This window comes from Sus scrofa, chromosome 1 (genome assembly GCF_000003025.6).
Source record: "Sus scrofa isolate TJ Tabasco breed Duroc chromosome 1, Sscrofa11.1, whole genome shotgun sequence".
NCBI classification, from domain to species: Eukaryota; Metazoa; Chordata; class Mammalia; order Artiodactyla; family Suidae; genus Sus; species Sus scrofa.
This window is the reverse complement of record NC_010443.5, coordinates 247,981,682-247,987,119: the sequence shown is the minus strand read 5'-3', so window position 1 is coordinate 247,987,119 and position 5,438 is coordinate 247,981,682. Positions and strand designations below refer to the sequence as shown.

General features: G+C 42.1%; 1 pseudogene; it reads left to right on the top strand.

Moving 5' to 3' along the window:
* Nucleotides 3,828–3,983, top strand: LOC100523882 (annotated as a pseudogene).

The window sequence follows — 5,438 nt, the reverse complement described above, 5'->3', positions numbered from 1 at the left end:
CTGCTCAAGAGTGTCAGATTTCATGGTATGAAGGAATGTCCTTGTGGAATCATGTTGAGACACCGTCTGACCAGTGCTTCCTTTTCTTTTCTTTAATTTTCTTTTCTTTTCTTTTTTTTTGCCTTTTTAGGGCTGTATCACAGCATATGGAGGTTGCCAGGCTAGGGGTCGAATTGGAGCTGCAGCTGCTGGCCTATACCACAGCCACAGCAACGTGGGATCTGAGCCGCATCTTCAACTTACACCACAGCTCATGGCAACGCTGGGTCATTAACCCACCAAGCAAGGCAAGGGATTGAACCTATGTCCTCATCGATGCTGGTCAGATTTGTTTCTGCTGAGCCACTGTGGGAACTCCAGTGCTTCCATTTCATACTCCATGTTTAGTTGGTAGACATTGTATGGAGACAGCCCCTGACTTAAAAATAAATTATTCTCAAAAGGTTTGTGAGGATTTGGAAGTCGAAGCATATTATGAAAAATTATGTTACATCGTTTAGAAGATAGGTAATTAGGCTAATTCACACAATCTTTTTTTAACCCAGAAGTTGTCTAAGTTATAATAATAGCTGATAGCAAAGACAGTAAATAATTTGCTTGCCCTAGCTAAATTCTCCTCCTGGCTTAACTTTCTCCACTTAAGCCCTGGAAGAGCCAGAATTGAGAGCTCCAAGTTCTACTGACCTCAGATAAGTAGGGGAGTTCAAAAACTTAGGAATCTATCTGCTGGCTAGTGTTCAGTCAGATGCTCTCCTTAAGTTTTGAAATGAGTCCCCAAAGCTGTGGCCTAATTGTGTTGGACACTGAAATGGTATACTCACGACGAGTGAGAGACAGAATCCAGGCTATGGTTATTATGGATGGAGCAAGAATGACCATGGGAGTGTGGAAAGAGGAGAGTGAAGTAGATGCACACCAGAGAAAGAAACCGTACGGCCCAGAGAATGAGGTGGAATGAGGTGCCTGATGACGTTCTAGATAGTGTGATGTCTGACTGTTATGTTCTAAAGTTTGATCCTATCCCATGGTATCCTCTGGGTTATTTCAATAAATCCTTCTCTACTTTGACTCACTTGAATGGGTTTCTGTTGTAAGTCTCAAAATGATTCCTGACACAGCTGAAGTACTTAGAACAGAGCCCTTCTGAACTCTACTTTTGCCTGTCTGGATGGTTGTTTGGGTATGGCTGGGTTCTGATATCTGGATCTGCTGCTATTAAGGGAGGGCACTGGGTTGGGAGAGGAGAACAAATGGGAGCCCTGGCCTGACAATAGTCTACTTTTGTTAACTCTCAATCCAGAAGACATTACTGTCATTGCCTTAGGGTCTTCCCTGCCATACACAATCCACTGCTCTCCTGGTTCACATTGTTCCTATCTTGAATGCCCTTTTGTTCCTGTCTACTTATACAATGTTTATTTCACCTTCATTGCAACTCAAGATGGTCACGCAGAGTTACAGAGTTTTATGGCAGGATGAGGTACAAAGCCATCTAGTTCAAAGCCTCAACCAGTTGCCCAAGGTCACTCAACTAGAAAGTAGAGCTGCCAGGACTTGAACTTAGGTTGACTTCAGTATGTTTTCCGCTAGATGGCTCTGCCTATAGCCCACAGCGTCATATCTTCCTTTAGTAGATCAGGGTGGTCACTTCACCATGTAGTATTTATATATTCCCTGGACTTACATATCTGGCTCTTGTCCTATTCATGTTTATTTTATTTTTATTTTTTGGCTGTGCCTGTGGCATGCAGAATTTCCTGCACCACAGCAGTAACCTGAGCTACAGCAGTGACAAGGCCAGATCCTTAACTCACTGAGCCACCAGGGAACTCCCTGTTCATGTTTATCTTAACAGGCTACAAGCTTGTTGAGAGCAGAAAGAGGAAACTTTCTTTTAGTTTGTCACTCTTTCTAGCACCTTGCACAAAGCTTCACTTGTATATGATCAATGCATTTCTGCGTATTCCTTAAGTGATGGAAAACATGGAGAGCTGATACCTGAGAGTCAAAGCTGAAGTCTACAAGAGATGAAGGACCTTCCCAACACAGGCAAATCCTATGAAAATAGTTTGACTTTATAACCACTGGTGGGAGCGAATTTTAGCTGTGAAGTACAAGGATTTACGTTTTAACTCATTATGAATGGAAGCCAGATCCTAAGGCTAGAAGCTTTATTAACCACATAAATGATGTCTAATGTTGCCACAGGCATGGAGGTGGGGAATATGTAGCAGTCCTTTCCACTAGGCACCTGGTTGGGGCCATGGTATTTCCAGATGTGGTGGCCAAGTTGATTCAAGGATTAACTTGTTTATTTCAAGTGGTGATTATGTACTTTTCAATACATCATCTGGATGATCCTCTTCTAAGGTTTTATCCTTCATAGGAAGCATGGACGAGAAGGCAAGTTAGCCTCTTCTCTTTTCAGATCCTAAGAGTGTCCTCCTGGTCCCTGACTTCCCTGCTGACCACTATCTTAGTGCTGACAACCATCTTCGTGATTCTAGAGCTCATCATTCACACTTAATCTTTTTTTTTTTTTGGCCATGCACATGGCATCCTGAAATTCCTGGGCCGGAGATTGAACCTATGCCACAGCAGTGATAATGCCTCATCCTTAACCTGGTAGGCCACCAGGGAACTCCCAACATTTGTATCTTAACATATGCTGATCATATGCTTTTGGCAATGTAGACATAATATTCAGATTAGGTAATGGAGACCAAGTGGTAGCAATGCCTTTTGGGTCTTAGATTTTTTTTTTTTTTTTTTTTGTCCTTTTGCTATTTCTTTGGGCCGCTCCAGCGACATATGGAGGTTCCCAGGCTAGGGGTCGAATCAGAGCTGTAGCCACCAGCCTCCGCCAGAGCCACAGCAACTCGGGATCCGAGCCGTGTCTGCAACCTACACCACAGCTCACTGCAACGCCGGATCGTCAACCCACTGAGCAAGGGCAGGGACCGAACCCGCAACCTCATGGTTCCTAGTCGGATTCGTTAACCACTGCGCCACAACGGGAACTCCAAGGGTCTTAGATTTTTGAATTAGGTCTATCCTTGCTGGACCACAAAGCTGTGACTTCCTATGAAAATATACCTCAGGAGTTCCCTTGTGGTGCAGCAGGTTAAGAATCTGGCATTGTCACTGTAGCATCTTTGTGCGAGTTACTGCTATGGTGCAGGTTCAATCCCTGGCCCAGGAAATTCCATATGCTTTGGGAGTGGCCAAAAAATAACATGTCAAAGTGACATCTGGTTCAGTTGGGATTTCTGGGTTTGAGAAGTATCAACCACTTAGATATGCTCTCAAAATTCAGATATCTTTAGTTGAATTGGGTCAACATCTCCTTGCTACATTCTGTTCACTCCAATATTGAGATTTAGAGAAATCCTAGAAATCCTGTTTTGTGGTTTGTTTAGCCTGAAGAGGCTTACATAATTCAGATAATCTGCTTGTCTTCTCTTTCATCTCTATGGATGAGCACTCTGAGAAGAAATTGGTGGCCCATGAAGTATATATACACATACATTCACACATAGAAACAAAAGATGAGGAGTGCCCTGGTAGTCTCGTGGTTATGACTTGATGCTTTCATGCCTGTGGCCCAAGTTCAATTCCTGGGAACAGAGATCCCACATCAAGCTAGTGCATGCCATGACTAAATAAAAAAAAAAAAAGAAGATGCATTAAAATATTAACAGGTGATTGGATTAAAGAGTGCTTTTCTTCCTCAAATTTTATAAAAGAGTATAAATTACTTTAGAATCAAGAAAGCAGCTCTCTTCTCTTCTCCGCCATCCTATGTGCTGTTGAATTAGTTCCTCACCATGTCTTCTCACAAGACTTTCAGAATGAAGTGATTCCTGGCCAAGAAGCAAAAGCAGAATCGTCCCATCCCCCAATGGATTCGAACGAAAACTGGTAGGGAAATCAGGTACAACTAGAAGAGAAGACATTGGAGAAGAACCAAGCTGGGTCTATAAGGAGCCTCTGCACATGAGGTGGCACATGTAATTATGCTGTGTGATGGTCACTTACTCGCATCTTACTGTATCACACTGAAAATAGCACAGCCACAGTTGGATATATCAGGAAATGGCTCCCCTTTTTGTTGGTGTTTCTACATTGGGCTTTGCCTCAGTAATAAATATGTGAAGCCCTATAAATAAATAAATAAATAAGTAAATAAATAAATAAATAAATAAAGCAATACTCAAATATAAAATGGCCAATTTTGAAATCTCACTCTTTCCACCTTAGCTATACTCACAATGTTTTCTTTTTCTTTCTTTCTTTCTCTCTCTTTCTCTCTTTCTTCCTTCCTTCCTTTCTTTTTTCTTTCTTTCTCTTTCTTTTTTTTTTAATTAGGAGAGCACAATTTTGGAGAACTTAAACAGAAAGAAAAAAAATGTACTATCTTTGCAGTTTCTTTTTCTTTTTTTTTTTTTTTTTTTTTTTTTTTTTTTTTTTTTTTTTTTGTCTTTTTGCTATTTATTTGGGCCGCTCCCGCAGCATATGGAGGTTCCCAGGCTAGGGGTTGAATTGGAGCTGTAGCCCCCGGCCTACACCAGAGCCACAGCAACGCGGGATCCGAGCCGCGTCTGCAACCTACACCACAGCTCACGGCAACGCCGGATCGTTAACCCACTGAGCAAGGGCAGGGACCGAACCTGCAACCTCATGGTTCCTAGTCGGATTCGTTAACCACTGCACCACGACGGGAACTCCTGCAAGTTTCTTGATTTATTCAGTAATTTTCCTGTGCTCATTGGCATCAATGTAAATATGCATGTTAATTTCCCCATCACCATTCATTTACTGGAGATGCTCAAGGGAAGATGCTCTTGGTTTTGCTCAAAGGGAGATGGAGAGAGCATTTTAATTAAAGTTTAAGCTTGGGAGTTCCCTCGTGGTCTTGTGGTTGGGACTCAGACCTTTCACCTCTGTGGCCTGGGTTCAATCCCTGGTCAGGGAACTGAGATCCCATATCAAGCCAGTGCACACAGCTGCAGGAAAAAAATTTTCAACTGAGTATTTGCTGTGTGACAATCTGCAAGACATCCAACCTTTCTGAATATATTGTGTAAATGATAATATGTCACTGTAAACGCCAACTTAGTTAATTTATGCAAAATATAAAGTGTGGGGTGTATTATATATCTAGAGATAATTATTATTTCTATCTTTAAGTTCATAGATATCCTTACAAGGTTCTCTTTATGGTTGGGCATGGATTGACATTCTCTTCTGGTACAAGTAGTGCTCAGCCTCACTGGTCTACCCTTTCTTCCATGACTACAACAGGAAAGATCGGGCCACCAATGACTTTGCTCAGCTTTTTCCCTCTACCTGGTGTCCTTTACCTCCACATTCCTCCCCACTGGCCTTTTCCAGGTAGGCATAACTCTACACATCTTTCAAGGTCCAGCTCAAAATTT